Source organism: Myotis daubentonii, chromosome 18 (assembly GCF_963259705.1).
Source record: "Myotis daubentonii chromosome 18, mMyoDau2.1, whole genome shotgun sequence".
NCBI lineage: Eukaryota > Metazoa > Chordata > Mammalia > Chiroptera > Vespertilionidae > Myotis > Myotis daubentonii.
The window spans coordinates 41028721-41046330 of NC_081857.1; positions in this window are offsets into that span (position 1 = coordinate 41028721).

Sequence of the window (17610 nt, forward strand, 5' to 3'; positions counted from 1 at the left end):
GGGGGGCGGGGGGCAGGAACAGCTGCGGGGACCGGGCCGTGTGTCCCGAGCCCGAGCTGCGCACCCCCATCGGACACAATGAGCCTGTTCGCGCGTGTCCGGCCCGCGGAGCTAAGTCAGATGAAGGCGGAGAAACCGCAGCCAGTTGGCAGCGCACGCGCGTATTTGTATGCAAAGCTTAACCAGGCACCGCGCTGCTGTTTTCCTTTATTTACAAGCAAACCAGGCGGTGATTGTACATAATTTCGGAAATAACAACTTCTCATCAACATTTCCCCTGACGTCGCTGGCTGTGTTCTCGGGGTGGGACATTTTTCGGGTAGATCGGGGTGGACTTCTGTATTGCAGGAGATTAAAGAAGTGCCTTTTTTTTTTTGGACTCCCCTTACTTCCATGCATTAGCCCCTAGGTATACAAATGGGTTTCCATAAATGATGCTTGCAAAGTGAGCCCTTTGTAGGTCTAAACCTAACGCTTCTTCCTTAAATCTGAAACCTCCCACCGAAAGTCCTGCTGCCTTCAGGTGGTCAGAGGCTAGATTCCCTCTCCTTCCCTGGACACCCATCTGCGGCCTCCCACAGCTCCAGGCCTGAGTGGAGAGAGAACCCGGAGATTCAGAGACGTGGCAATGCTGGGATTTGACAGGGTCTTAGCTTAGGAGAGAATGACTGCCGGGCGTGAATCGCTCTCTGTCCCCTTCCCCAGTGGTCACCACTAGACCCTGTCCGTCTCCACTGATGTTTGCTCAGAGTCACGCAGGCCCCAAATGCTGTGTGCACTCTTGGTCTTCAGAGAGGAGCCGTCTGGCCCTGCTGGAGCCCTAACTAAGGCACCGAGATGAAACAACCTTTGTCAACAACATGGAACACTGTTTTACGGCGCTCTGATTCATGTCTCCTTTTAATGCCTCCTTTCGCCCACCTCTGACACTGCAGCAGAGAGAGGCAGCAAGGAGGCTGCTAGGATTGGAGGTTCTGACTGAAGTTGGAAACAGGAGAACTGAGAACAAACGAGGAAGAGGAGTGTCGTCTCTTTAGGAAACACAACACAGTCAGCCTGCGATTCAGAGGCGAGGGCCTTCGAAAGGGCCATCAGCACACATGCCCGGAGGCCTGCAGGCTGGGCGCCCTGACGATGTGCCAGGATACGAGAGCGAGACAGCCTCCACGAGGCCTCACTTCTGCAAACAGAAGTAATTTAGTCCCACATGGCTGAGAGCGAGACACTTCTCCCTGCTTCTAAGGCAGTGGTTCTCAACCTTCTGGCCCTTTAAATACAGCTCCTCATGTTGTGACCCAACCATAAGATTATTTTCGTTGCTACTTCATAACTGTAATGTTGCTACTGTGATGAATCGTAATATAAATATCTGGTATGCAGGATGGTCTTAGGCGACCCCTATGAAAGGGTGGTTCGATCGCCAAAGGGGTCGCGACCCACAGGTCAAGAACCGCTGTTCTAAGGGGAATGCCAAGTGAACACCAGGTTGGCAAGTAGCATCGCCTGCCTGCCATGCTGATCTCTGCATTTTAATATCAACTGTGGTTGCTCGAGTTGGCATTGCAAAAGGAAAAAGAAGTAATAGCGGATTTCCCAGCGGGTGAATTATGTTGACAGTGACTTGCTGCTAAAAGCTGGCCATGGCGGGGCTCCGGGGGCGATGTCCAGCTGTCATACCTGGTGCGGCAGGTGAGATGTCTGTCTCAGGGAGAGAGCAAAAGCCTCCTCCGTACGGAGTTTTCTAGGCCAACCACATCCCGCGTGAATGTGCGTGTGTGTGCGCGCATGTGTGAGTGCATGTGCATGTGAGTGCACATGTGTGTGTGCAGGCGCATCACCAGGTACATATGCAAAGGCTTAAACTGAGAAATACTGAAATGCAGTCGGGTTGAGCTGGATTGAATACCCAGTTTCAGGCCACATGTTTTGCGGTCATTGTCTGTTCTCAGGCCTCAGGGCTCTTTGCCTCCAACCGGTAGGCAGTCACGTTTGGCTTGAACTCTCCCAGGAAGGTGCTACCTGTCTCCTACAAGAGAAACAGGAGAGGCGATCACTTGCACTAGAGTTACTCAGCTTAGCAACTGGAGTGTTTGACTAGATGCACAGATCTGATCGGTAGTGGTCAGAGGAGGGAAGTTACAAGCCATCCAGCATGGAGGGGCGCGGCCCCTTTCGGAGACCATAGCGGAGAGTCCCCACGCCCATCCAGCTCCCTAGCCCACTGCCTGGGGTCAGGCCTGGTCCCTGGATGCCCCAGTGTCCTGCTGAGAGCTCAGTCTAGTCTTCAATGATTCCTTCAGGCTAACATCTCAAGGGCACTTATTCCCACGGTTCCTTACCAGCCCCCGTTTCTGCCTCGGAAATGTTCACGCGCTTTGGAGATACCCGGACAAAGGCCGAGAATGAGATGGGACGAGGACAAAGGATGGACCGTTTCCTGTTTTGTGTTTCCCACAGAAAGACGGGCTCCGGGAGAGGCCGCGACGGAGGCTCTCCAATGAGCAGCGGACACGAAAGGAAACAGCAGGGTCCACGCCGCGCCTCTGAGCTCGGAGGCACGCGGCCTCCTGAACCGCTCCTTCCGGGAGCTGAGAGCGACGCCAGGATGAACGGGGTCTCCCACACTGCAGTGCAGGGAGGCTCTCGTCTTTCCTGCGCCCTTTCAGGAGCCCAGGAGGGAGGCGGGGGCAGGAGAGACGTGAAGAGCTGTGCCTTTCACCTCAGCTGCTGATTCTAACCAGGGGCCTGTGGGTGTCTGACCCCTGGAATCTAGTCTCCCTCCCCGTCACCTTTGCATAGGGTCTTGCGAGTATCCCCAGTTCTGTATTTATTTCTTACATTAAATCTAAAAACAACAATTATATGCTCCCTATTATCAGCGTCCTTTATATATTCCACCCAACATTTCAAGCTTCTTATCCTATCACATTTGTTAGAGCATCAATGACATTAGTTATCTAACCACTCCATAGTATTCCCTGATAATTACTCTGTAGATTGGCAATCCTTATGATAATAGCGATTTGGTAGCCAGGTCATTTTCAAAAGGAATTTTGAAAAATACATGTAAAATGGATTCTTCGTATCTTCCCAGGATATGACACCTCTCCATAACATGCTTTAAAAAATCACTACCATTAGCCATTGTAATAGTGTAATATTACATATTTCCAAAATAGTTAATATTAATGATCAATTATTCTACTTTTGAGTCAGTAGTTTTAGTCATAGCAAAGGTCACCACCAAAGAAAGCAATGCATCAGTGCTGTCTGTGGGCATGTTCCTTCTTCTTCAGGGTTTGCTATATTTTAGATCTTTCTTAAGGTGGTATCTCCATAGCAAACTCCTCTTTCTCCTCTTCCCAGATCCTACCAGCTAAGTAGTAGCCAAATGCTTTGCTATTAATTTCCTACTCTGTAGATTGGCAATGCCATGGCCTTTGACTATGGCTTTTTATTGTAGATCTATACAATGCATTAATAAAGTAAAACAAAAGAAAAAACCCCTAATATAAACCCAAGTCATATTTTTTTTATTTTTTTTAAAAAATATATTTTTATTGACTTCAGAGAGGAAGGGAAAAAGAGATAAAAACATTAATGATGAGAGAGAATCATTGATCATCTGCCTCCTGCATGCCCCCCACTGGTCATGGAGCCCACAACCTGGGCATGTGTCCTGACCGAGAATCAGACTGTGACCTCCTGGTTCATAGGTTGACGTTCAAGCACTGAGCCATGCCGACTGGGCCAAAGTCGTAATTTTTAATCTTTCGTTCTCTTTTTTAAAGGGTTGAATTTCTATTGGTTTAAGCAGTAATACTGATGAATACATGGTAAATTAAAATTCCATTTTGATTTCATGGCAATATTAATATGAGATCATACTGAAAATAATTATGTGAATGGTTCATGATCTGGCTGATCTGTTTTTATAGTAAATTTGAGAGATCTAATCTGATTCAAGAGTAGTTATATACCAAATGTGTAATACAAGTATTTTCTTCACTGATCATATGCTACAGGAAATAAAATCAAATGGAATTAATATCGAGGGATAAATTATGTTTTATGGGGATGAGTGTCGTTTAGGGATATTGGATGCAGTCAGCCCTTCAGCATTTCATCTTAACCGGAACGATGCTAATGCGGTGCCCTCGGCAGACACTGCGGTGAGGCAGGCAGTTCACGGAGGTGGGGCTGCAGAGGAATGACCTAAAGCTTTCCCTCGTTCCAATTGGAAACATCGGGTGGTCTTTTGCTTCACAGATTATAGACACACTGTATTGGCTGCAGGCCCTCTATCCTCAATGAAAGCTGCACTCAACTGCCACTGGCAATGACTGCTGTTAGCAGGAATGTGGGGTCCCTTAATCCATCATTAATGGAGCTCAGGGAGCCCTAGCCGGTTTGGCTCAGTGTATAGAGCCTCCACCCATGGACTGGAAGGTCCCGGATTTGATTCCCAATCAAGGGCAGATGATCAATGATTCTCTCTCATCATTAATGTTTGGTTGCAGGCTTGATCCTTGGCCCTGTATGGGTGAGTTCCCGAGGCAACCAATTGATGTGTGTCTCTCGCATCGGTGTTTCTCTCCCCCCCCTCCCCCCTTCCACTCTAAAAATCAATGGAAAAATATCCTTGGGTGAGGATTAAGAAGAAGGAAAAAAAAGAAAGAAACTCAGAGAGAGTGGAGCAGAGGCCAAGGAGACAAAATACATAAACGGAAATGATCATGGCAAGGAGGAATTGCAAGTAAAGGGTGAAATGATATGTAAATGCACTTTGCTATGAAAAAGAAACGCAGAACATGTCTAGAAGCCAGCCCCCCAAGACTCAGCATGGTAAGACCCACACTGGAAAGTGTGCTATTAACTAAGCTCTGCGTCATTAGCCAGCAAAAGGACTGAGTAGGATCTTGACCTAAGTAGTTGGGCTCATGTGGGTTATCTCCTGAGTCTGACGTTGATAAGATGTTCTATAACAGACTGGCCATGCTGTCTTTTAAAAACAGAGATGAAATTATGCACACCTGGTCTTCCTGGTCACTGCAGCACTCACTGTCCACCTGGAGTCTTACCCACACGTCCTGGCTTTGACCTTCGATCTCCAAGGCTACGAGTTTATGAGGCTTTCTCTTCATGATATAATACAAAACTGACCTTGTCCTTTATCCTCTGTGCAATATGCGACTGCGCTCTGTGATATGATTTTCACCTGATGATGATGGTGATGATATTTCTGATATTAGCAAATCGCAAATTCCAGAGTAGAGCGAGACATCCGCAATGGAGTGGGGGTGTGATGAGCAATCTACTGATAAACATTTCAGCAGATATATTTCAGACAAAAAAGCATGAATTTCTCTCTAGGGCATCCTCTCCAACTCCTATGTCATTTGCAAAGACTCCTTTCTCCACTCCATGCCACTCCCCTCGTCCCTTCTGAGCATAGCACTTCGGCTCGCAGTCCCTCTGACCACGTGAGTTTCAGTTTGGGGAAGAGAGGTTTTCTGACCACTATTTTTTTTTTCTTATCCTATGTCTGCATTTAAAATAAAAAAAAACTCCAACTGAATCCAGGAAAAATGACTTCAGTGGACACAGTGAATGGTCATGACAGCATGAACCTACACGCACATGTTATTGATGCTACGGCGTCAACAAGTCCTGCCCATGTTTAACGCCTCGGAGCCCAAAGCAGGAACGCTCGCTTGCCAGACTTCCCTCTCCCTGAGTCATTCCCACCTGTTTCTGAAATGACTCCGCTGAGGACGTGGCTGAAACAGTGCCGGAGCCAAGAAATGGTGCAGAGCTGAGCTGCTCACGTGAGCGCTCTAACTGTCCCAGAACCAGCGGCTGAGGACTCCCCGCAGAAGGGCTCATCATTAGACTTTGTTAGCATTTTTGTTGAACAACTGCCTTTTCATCGGAAGGAAACCCTGGCGGACAAGGCAGCGTGCGGAATAGGACCTGAACGTTAATTAAAGGAGGTTTCCGGTGGGAAGTTTTCTTTTTGAAAACACTGAATACCCACAGAGGAGTGTGTGTATAAGATTCAGTTTACATTTCCTCAAGTTATACACAGAAGTCAGAGTTCCTCGAATTGTATCGAATCATTTCATTTGTATTTAATGATCTCATTTTAGAATCTTTCACTTCATTATAGGTGATGAATTGATTTTGCATGACTGCCGTTGTTATTAAGATTTCAAATCAATGTCATTGGGTGAGTATTGATTAATTGCAGGTATTTAGATCAAGGGCTCACAGGTCCCAGTAGGATGGTATTAAATTAGAGCATGGGCCATTCATTAAGGTTTTGGTTTGCTGGTTTGTTTGCTTAATGATAAAGTATGGTGATTTCATAGCAGCGAATAGCCTTTGTTTAATTTGTTGTAGATATTAATATTAAAGGTCTTAAAAAGATATTAAATATGGAACTATATACTTACTTTGACACATTAATTATGATGATTTTAGATCAAAAAGGACATATAGAGGTAATATTGGTTTGGATAGTACATATTTTCAGGAAGGAATATTATAAATTTTAAGTGTCCCTGAGTCAGTGACCCACAGGCCACTTTTGCCTGATATTTATTGAATTCTGCCTTTAAATTGATTCTGGTGTGTGTGTATGTGTGTGTGTGTGTGTGTGCGTATTTGTGTGTATGTGTGTGTATGCATGTGTGTGTGTGTGTGTGTGATAGTAGAGAGCGTAGTTTTGAGATTGCATGATTCTTTATGCTGTCTTTGTTTTCTTAAGGTCTACTAATATGATCTTTCTTCCTATTGAGATGTTAATAAATGAGCAATGTTTTATTTAATGTGAAAAATAACCCATCTCATATGTTTCTTCTCTAGTTTTTTATTCTCTTTCAATGGAAAATATGATTAATTCATTAACACATTTTCAAATAACCTTGATAGTCAATCCTATTAATTTGAAATTCCAACAACATATCCTTCATATTAGTGGGCTGCTTTTTATTTGTTTGCTTTATGGGAGGCATTGTATTATTTTTATTTGGAGGCATTATGGTATCGTTTTTATTTGACAATACAACTATTTAATGCACAGCTTTTAAAAGTGATCTATTTTCTCATACCATTAGTCCTTGTTTGTGATGGTTATCTTCTTGTATTTTAAGAATATAGAAAGGTGTTTAAAGTAAGAAGTGAATTACTCTGAAAACTATCTGTGCTTCAATTGTGTCCAAAATCTACTCTAAGCCATATCCATCAGTATGGAAAGATAATAAGAATCAACTGTCCTGCTGATGAAATCCAAAACTTAAAGCCAACTAGGTCCAATTCAATGAATAAAAAGGGGTGGCAATAGGGAAGCAATTGCAAGCTATAATGTTACAATGATTGGAATCTTGCCCACTTTTACAACATTCATAATCCGAATGGAACGTGTTTGATGTAAGGAGGCATCTCTAATGTGCAGGAGTAAGAGCATTTTATAGTCCTGGCCGGTGCGGCTCAGTTGGTTGAGCCTCATTTGATTCTTGACCAGGGCACATGCCAGGGTTTCAGGTTCAGTTCTCAGTAGGGGGCATCCAGGAGGCAGCCGATTGAAGTTTCTCTCTGTCTCCCTCTCCCTTCCTCTCTCTCTCTCTAAAAATCAATTTAAAAAATTTTAAAGAGTATTTTATAAAGTGATACTAGACAGGGACTCAAAAGAGTTTAAACACGATTTTTAACTTCCTGTGATATAATTTTGTGTCACCTTTGAAGCAAGGATCTGCTAGGAGTTTATTCTTAAGATTGTCACCCTCTTCTCAATTGTCCCATCTTAAAACATGTTTTTTACTGTATAGACGTACACATATAAGAGGATCATTTCTATTCTTCCGTATTATTAACAAACTGGTTCTCAGAAACCTTGGGGAATTGGCAAATGAGGTCTGAATTTTAATGTTTTATTCCACTTAGTCTATTTTTAGAAACATGTATTTCTATTAGAGAGAAACTTGAGTTTAAAGTCAAATTTTGAGGGCGGGGTACATTTGGTATTTTGGACATGTGACATTTCCAACTCTTAATTTAAATGAAATCATGATGTTCCACTTTATAGGGGAAAATGCAATACATTTTGCTTCATTAGTACCAACGGGGAGCCACGCACAGAGACCACAGTAAGATGCCTCCTTTCTCAGCATCTCTTCAATGAGAGACCTTCCTTTAAACAATTTCTCTACAACAGGCATAATTCACAATTTGGAGGGGATCACTAGTCAATGCTATTTGTTTGTTTTAAACTCCATTTAAATGTGTGTGTGTGTGTGTGTGTGTGTGTGTGTGTGTTCCTAACCATATCATCTCTAAGCCCTGCATGAGGAGCAGGTACTCGGCGCCAACACGAGCTGCTCTCGGTGTCTTTAAGTGGTGAGACATCCAGGACCGGACTCTGTCCGTTCCTCTGCCCGGGCAGACGCTATGGACCTTCACCGACCTCAGTCAGAACGCGACCCCTCACCACTGCCTTCGAGCTGTGACCCAAGCGAGAGACCCAGGACCAGCGCAGACCAGCCAGCCTCCCTTCTGCTCCCTGAGATCCCCACCTTCCCGTGATAGACTCCCCCAGAGCCTCTGAGCAGCCCGAGGGCCATCCTGTCCCCCCGAGGCCCTCTCCCCAAGAGCTGCAGCTGGTCCAGATGTTCACACATCACAGCGGTCACCTTCCCATCATGCTCTGTACTTCCCCCACCTCCATCTTTCAGGACAGACAGGGATCATCTTTAAAGAGCTGTTAATACAACAGGCGGGTGAGGTGCTGTGGAGTTGTACACTAAAATCTATAGAATTTTATTAACCACTGTCCCCCACTAATTCAATGAAAAGAAATAAATGAAGAGTATATTCATGTTGTTGTATCTTACCACCACAGTTTCGCAATTTGTATTATATAAACAGATAAGAACACCCCACTTTCTCCTTTCACCAGTGTAAGATCTCTGTAAGTCTCATTAGTTAGAAGCATGAGCTCCATACATGTGATATGAAATTGGGGCGTATCGTTATCCATCAGCTATTATTGCTGCTTGACCCACTCAGGACCCTTAGCTGCTTCTACAAGCCATTCCTCCTGCAGCTGCGGGCTCTCCCTGTAGACGCGCAGCCTGCCCCAGCCTTTGGAGGCCCGCTCTTGCAGCGCAGAGGGCAGGTGCCGGGAGTGTGTGTGTCCCTCAGTGGCCCTCCGTCAGCAGCTGACTGTGGGCATTTGAAGGCCCAGCTCTCGGGCCCCGGCAGGTCAGAAATGGAGTGTAATTTGTGCTCCAGAGCTCACCGTGCGATCAGGTGGCAGCTGAGATTTTGCTTGAAATCTCACAGTTCTTTGGCTTTTTTTTAAAAACCCATTTCTTCTGGGAGCCTGTTTAATGAATCACTTGCACACAGATCCTATCTCAGGGTCTGCTTCTGGGGAATCTGACCGAAGGTTTTTAATAGCTACTCAAAATGTATAATCATACAGGAGACTGTCTACATAGATATCCACTGAGTGGTGTGTGTGTGTGTGTGTGTGTGTGTGTGTGTGTGTGTGTGTGAGAGAGAGAGAGAGAGAGAGAGAGAGAGAGAGAGAGAGAGAGAGAGAGTTCTTGCATAGAAAATACATAGGAGGGATTAATATTTGGTACTTCTGATTTAAGAAACATGGTGAACGGAAATGATTCAGAAACATTGCCCTAACGTGGAAAGGCGGGATTAAATTAAAATAAATTAAATATATAGTTGCACATAAAAGAGCAAAAGAGAAAATTCCCCCGGGTCAGAAATGTGCAGGCCGTAAGCCCAGGGATGGAGCCACAAACACTGGGTCCTTTTCATCAGTTCCTGTTAATTTCATGTGAAAACACACAACTCTAGAACTTCACTATGAAAGAAAGCCGAGTCTGAATGTACACACCAGTATAGTCCAAGATTTTATATATATAACATTACTAGAAATAGCCAAGATGCGGAAGCAGTCTAGATGTCCATCAATGGATGAATGGATAAAGAAGAAAGAATTCCTATGATTTCACTTTTATGTGGAATCTAAAAACAAACAACCCAAAAACACCACCAAAAGAATAAACAACACAAAATAGAAACAGACACGAAGATACAGAGAACAAGCTGATGTTTGCTGAGGCTCTCAGCCCACGGCTGTACAGCCTGCCAGTTGGCCACACCCCTTCTCATCTGTCTTGCTAATGACGCTCTTTGCCCTCACTCAGGGCTTGCACCTGTGTACTCGTGTGCCGCCTCAGTGTCCTGAAGTCACCTCAAAGTCAGAATGTATAAAGCTAAACTCACCATTTTCCTTCCTCAACCTACTTTGTCTATATTGCACATTAATGATTAGAATCTAAATCTGGACCAAACCGAGAGAAACAACCCACTTAACCACGTATGCCTGAATGTATTCTGACTTCTCTGTAATGCTGAGGAAATTAAATTTTACATAAGAGCTTTCTCTGTATCCATTTGCAATCTAACTCTAATCTCATATATAAATAAGTTAAATTAAAAATGACCCCCCCCCCACTGCCTTAGACATTCACATGAGACAACACATACTTTGTAAAAAGTTTGTAAAATCAGTTTTCCTGGTTGGTGTTCCTCAGCACGTTTTGTATCAGATATAAATAAAGGAGAGTTTGTCTTAGCTGGTGTGGCTTAGTGGGCAGAGCGCCGGCCTGCGGATAGAAGGGTCCCGGGTTTGATCCCGGTCAAGGGCATGTACCTTGGTTGCAGGCTCTTCTGCCTAGGCCCTGGTCAGGACTCGTGCAGGAGGCAACAAATAGATGTCTTTCTCTCACATCAATATTTCTCTCTGTCTTTCCCTCTCTCTTCTACTCTTTCTAAAAAAGTCAATGGAAAAACATCCTCAGATGAGGATTAAAAAACAAAACAAAACATCAAATAAAAAAAAGAAGAGTTTTAGGTCTTTATTTTTCATGTCATGTAATAAAGATAGATGTGTATTATTCAGGTATCGCATATAACTGGGAAGTCTTTGAATCAAAGGGCTTCACAAATTATATTCAAAAACATCAGCTGACTGCTTTATCCCCATTATTAATTACATGTTTGAGACTATATCAGATAAAACAAAATTAAGGTATTCATTGGTAGTGATTACTACCGTGAACTACATCTATGAACTCCAGTTCTCCTAAGGGGCAATCTCAGAGCTGCCGCGACAGCGGCTCACACATACCATGCATCAAAGGCTTATACCTACAGGGTTTGTCCTCTTCCTTAAAGAACCGTGCAGGGCAACATTCTCTGGCTAATACGGCTACTCAGGGAGGCCTCAGATACGCGTGGGGTAAACTCAGTCCCAGGTGGCTGCAAGAGCTTCCGGATTCTATTAACTAGTTGCTCTGAAGTCCTAACATCTCTTTGTCTAGAACAGCGGTTCTCAACCTGTGGGTCGCGACCCCTTTGGCGGTCGAATGACCCTTTCATAGGGGTCGCCTAAGACCATCCTGCATATCAGATATTTACATGACGATTCATAACAGCAACATTACAGTTATGAAGTAGCAACGAAAATAATTTTATGGTTGGGTTACAACATGAGGAGCTGTATTTAAAGGGCCAGAAGGTTGAGAACCACTGGTCCAGAACTTAGTAACATGGAAATCCCTCATCGCCGGGGACCTGGAAAACGGAGTGTTTGAGAGTACTGCTTCCCCAAATGGACTATTTTTCTGAGACAAAAAGGAAGAGGATTTTGAGAGGCAGCGAGTATTCTTACACTGGCCTGTGCAATTACAATATGTAGGGTTGTTTGAATTGAGCCACGCCTTTCAATTTCTCCTCCAGCGAAGTGTCCGATGTCACGTTGAATGGTGTCAGACCATTACATTTAGCCACGAGACAGAAACAGTCCGACAGTCTTAGAAAGCCTCACAATTTAATCTGTGCTCTTTCCGGCAAATAATTTACAGAAAAAGTAATACATAGCAACTCAGCTAGAAGTCATGTTACTCAGAAGAAATTCAAAACACAATAAAAGCAGCTTCCTGTTGAAGTGTCAAAAACATTTCAAAGCAACGAAAAAATTCAACAATGCCAGATTACGAATAGCACCTCCGATTATTTTCACACGGAGAGAAGTAAGGTAGGTGCTCGGGCTACAATTTTCATGCTTTGGTTTTGTGTTTTGCTTGGTGGTTTTGCAGGATTTAGTCGCCAATCAGTCATGGTTTGCTCGGTTAGATAGTGGTTCCTTCCTGTCTAATACTGAACAGTGTCAACGAGCCTGTACGAGAAGCCAGTCACGGGGGTCCAGCACCCGGAGGGGTTACTCAGTGTCACTGCTACATCTGCGTGGTGACCCTCCTACTCTTTGCTACCAGCACTTCTTTCTTGTTTCTGCTTCTTTCTTCGCCTCTCTTTGACCTCTTCCTCATTTCCTAAACCAAGATCCTTTTTAAAATTATTTTCATTGGAGAGAGAGAGGGAGGGAGAAAGAAAGAGAGAGAGAGAAATATTTTTTGTTCCACTTATTTATGCATTCACTGGTTGATTCTTGTACGAGCCCTGACCCGGGATCCAACTGGAAACCTTGGCGTATTGGGACAACTCTCTAACCAACTGAGCTACCCAGGCAGAGCTAAGATTCTTTCTTTATTCGTTGCCTTGTTCCTTTTTTCCCCCAGAGAATAAGCAACTCTTCCGATGAAAGTCCAGACAGAAATGATTCAGGAACAACCACAAGTCAGACTCCTGCCCCCTCGATGACATATTCCCTCTCTTGTGTAAAGAAAAAACAATCCTGGGACATTAAATTGTGACTCACATTCCGCTCTCCTCATTATTCTGCCTGTGAATCGGCAAGAAAAATAAATGGATGTCCGTTAGTAAGACATCTAAACCACCTCCCCATCAAAGATGGGGAATAGTTCAGCCATGGTGATTATTTATTTATTGGCAAATAAGTTAAACCCATAGAGTATGTAGACTTCTTTTTTTGCTAAAGTAATTTTTATTATGTTTTTTCTACATTCTGAAGCCAAATAGGAATGAGTGCTAAGAATGGATAGAATTGAATAACAACTTCATTATTTGGTTTAGGACAATGGTTATAGAAGCACTAGGTTCTGACAGGCGCTGAGCATACATGGCTTAGGCAATCACGATGAAAAACACATTAGGTGACTGTCATGATGATGGTAATGAGAACAATAACAAAGATAAAATCGTTCTTGATACGTTCTTTTTTTTAGGGGGGTGTCAAAAATAGCATCAATATTTGATGAGGGCTCATTTTGAAAAGATGATTTCTCTTCTGTACAAAGCCCTTGACTATCATTTGTAGAGGAGCTTAAAAATACATGTTGTTGGGTACTGAAAATTATTAGTTCAGACTAGATAGATCATGTTTATTTCTTTATCTTCAGGTAGCTTTCCTAGAACAAAGAATTGATTTTTAAAAATCCAAAGTATTGACAAGACTTAACATAGTGGACTTTTTAAAACTCAAGTCAACCCTTGACAGCTACTCATGTCCTGGTTTACTGATAATATTATAAATTTTTTAAAAAAAATAGATTTTCTCTAAAACAGCTTTATATGTCAGGTGTACTGCAATTTATGAGGTGACACAATCTTTATCTATTTGAATCGAACGCAAGAAGCTCAAATAACTTTATTCTAAGGCATCTGTAGTTGGGTAGTTAATTTGCATAACACAGTTAAATTATCACTCCGCTAATGTCCTATTTCAGCTGTCTGTCCCTGACTTGTAAGAATGTTTTGTTGGTCTTTTTTTCCTGCTGCTCCTCTCATTCTCCAAGTTGAACGAACTTTGGATCAGCTATAATGAAACCAGGCCTTTTTCCATAACTATACCAGTTATTTCTTATCACAAATGTCATTAGTATTTTGAAAATATAATTACAAAGGCAAATGCAATTCCTTAATTCCCCTTAAAAAGACAATGATGTGTTCATGGAAAGCCTATGATTATGTTAATTAAAAACTCTTTTTTTTTTGAAAGTTGAAATAACTTTAGCCCAACATCATCATTTCCTTAAATACATTAACTCATTAGAGCAAAAATGCAACAGTAGCCCTGAGCCTACCTTACAAATGACATCTTTAATGTGCCTTTAATCATTTACAATGGATTTACTAATTAACCAATATTGCCAAGTACTTGGCACTGCATACACACATCATTAACAAGATGAAGAAAATGGAATATTAATTCCATTGTATAGGGACATCAACTTTGGCCAAGCACCTCCCGCCAATCAACCTTGACCTAACGTTAAAGCTCTTGTTATTGTGAGGAAAGCAAGGACATTCAAGTTTCCTTAATAAAAATTTAGATCTCATAGGTCTTGGCCCAGAGAACTATTCCTGGACACACTTATCAAACACCGTGTCCCACCAGACAAGTAAACTACCGTGCAATATCTCAGCGTCCAAGTTCTGATACTTTTGACTCCATGAAATATTTCATAAATACTTTCCATAAGCAAAGCCTAAGAAAACATAAAGCTGGATACTAACATGAAGACATTTGTATACACTACAAAGCAAAATAAAGGCTAGATATTAACATGAAGACATCGGTAATCTTATATTAATCATAACAGCTACCTATTCGGTAGTTCTGTTTTCCTACACACATACATATCCGTTTAATACTCCTGATAATCCTGCCAACTAATATTCATTTGCATTTTGGATATGAGGAAAGAGAAACACAAAAGAATAATTGGCTTGAAATCACAGGCCTGTTAAGTCATCTTGGCTGGAATATGGAGCCATGGTCCTCAATCATTGCGTTATATTTTCTCTGAGCCCATTGAATAAAAGGAAACATATTAAATGTATATAAAACATACATAAAAAAGACAGGCTGAGTCCAAGTGCACGGCATGGAATGAGTGTCAGGGTCCAGGCAAGGGCGTATGGGTCAGGAAAGACCTGACGATGCAGTTTTAGCTACGAGACAGGATTGGAGGAAACTGAGGCTTAGAGAACTCAGGTGACTTGTCCTTTGTAAGAGTAATAAGAGAATTTGTTTGGCTTCAGCAAGATCTTTTTTTTTTTTTTTCAAAATAGTGGCATTTTCATCTAAAAAATAGCTTGAGTAAAGGTTGTACCTGCCTTTGAGTATTAGCTTGAACTTACTTTTGTCCAAGAGACAGCGAGCATGCATAGAATGTTTTGAAACAGGGAAGTTACACAATGTGTTGGCTTATTCGGCATGACTACCTTCGGCCAGGGAACTAGATAGAAAGTCATTAAAATGTTTTCAGAAAGCATTTCTCAGATTGTGTCTCACAGAATGCTGGTCCTCAGAGGTTATAGCTGTTATTTTTTCTAAGTTGCTGTGTTGAAATAAGATTGGAAATTTTGGATTAAACGAGGCAAAGAGGTTCCTTTATTGGGAGACACACTTGCTAACAAGCATTTTAAATCTCTACAATGAGGTAAAGCCTATGGCATTTCTGAAACATATTTAACCAAGAAAGCCCTCTTCTTTGAAGAGACTCTTAAAGGGCCAGTGTCCGCAGAATACTCTGGAATAATGCTGAGACTGTATGTGACAGAGAACAGTAGTAATGGGGAGAGAAAAGAACTCAGGAATGTTTCCTTTGGTGAAGAGACGTGTCATTGGGTTACTGGGCTAAGAAGACAAGATAAAACTTAACATGAAAGATAGATCCACAATTTTGAACTTAAATGATGAAAAAAATGAGGATGTGTGACTGATCAGATGGGGCAAGCAGGACAGGAGGTGATTTCAGTTTTAGGTGCGGAGTCTAGGTGGTCACTGGCATTTCATGAATATCCTCTTCATTCCTTCCTCTCTGTTCATCAGCTCTTTTTTCCTCATGATGTCTCTTTCCATGCGAAGGGCCCCTGATCAGAGTAATAGCCTTGTCTCCTCATTGCTCTGGAGATAGGACAAGTGAGGCAACATGGGTTCACATATATGTAGCGTATGTACAAGTATGTCAGCAGAGAACCGTAAAGCTCTAAAACTCAACAACGTCTTAAGACGTAGGCTCAGTTAAATCCCTTTCTGTAAAATCCCAGGTCTCCTTCTTTACTAAATAAACTTCTCCCAAAGTGCCCTGGATTTCCCCCTAAGACAGAGCTATCTAAACAAACTGCGTATGCAGCTCCCGGGACTGAAGTTCCATAGGCAAGCCCCAAATCTAGCAGGCCCAGTGCGGTAGACGATTTTATTCTCAGTGGGCTCATGGCTAGTTCCGCTCAGCTCAGCTCAGGGAACAAGTTCAAACTGGGCCCGTGGCTCCTCCCACTTTGGCGTGGTGAGAAGGTGGATCCTGAGCAGTTTCCATGACCCCATCTGCCTCTCCACAGGTGGCCTGAGGTCCGGGATTGGATGTATTTTACCTCTCACGGACCCAAGTTAAAACACTTCCTTCTTCGGAGACAAGGCGATTTCCCTTATGATTCAACCCTCCTGCAGAGCAGCGTATTACCTTGTATAATTTATTACTTCTGCTGCGGAAAAAGCCCTAGCTGTATATATTTTTCATACTTCATGTTCTGAAATCGGTACTCGTCATCAACAGAAGATCGTATTACATTAGCGAGGCTGAGTCGTCGTGTCAGGCAGGTCACCCTTCCGCACCAGATACTGTCCGGCTGCTCAATACACGGTCAATAAAGTAGGTCCCCCGCCAAGGCCAGCCCACCGGCTGCTCAGTGTCACCCTGCAAAACGGAGGTACCCGAGGGCCACTTAAAAAGCCCATTTTGTCTTGGTTTTGAAAATGGATGATGAAGAAAATAATGGGAAAAAATAGAATGGCATGATGAACAATACCGTGTTATGCTGACAAGACCTGCTAGAGAGGGAGACCACAGGTGTCTTACCCAGCAAATGTGTTTCATACTAAAACCTGGACATATAAGGAGGGTTTGATATTCGGCTTTCCGCCAGCCAGGGTTTGAGAATCCCCTGGACTCTAAAGCCTGAGCTGAAATAATTGTGTTAGAGAATTTGCCTTGTGGTTCTAGCTTTAAATTGTGGGAAAAGAAATGGCAAATAAAAAATGTTACAAGCTGTCACTTCAATTTTCCATTCCCCGTCTTTGTAAACACCTCTCTGGCCGGAAGAGAGCGGATAGCATAGAGAAGGAAGAATTCGGTGCTGACTGCTGGAATATGAGAATGGCAGGATGAAGCGTCTGTTATACTGCCTAGTAGCTGGGGAGGAAGTAACTTTCGAATAGGCCCAGTTAAGTCAGTACATAGGCATTTACCAGGAGTATCAAGCATCATGGCTTAAGGCAAGGACTCGGTAGGTCAGTTTATTTCTGTCCCGTGGAAAACAGCCCAACAGTAAATATCCTGGGATTTCATAGCAAAGGAGGAGAAATGCCATAATTCAGGCCTATGTTGTGACAGACCATCAGCAACGTCCCCCACACTCTGATTTGTTCGGTTTCTCCGCCCTCTCGATCTTGCCTAAAACTGTATTTCAAATAACTTCAGGCCTTTTTGGGTGGTTCCCAGAGACTCCGGCATTGACCGATCCGAGAAGGGCTCCTTGACGTTTGCGTGGATTGTACTAATGGCAACAGACAGGCTGTCATGAAAGATTTCCCTTCTG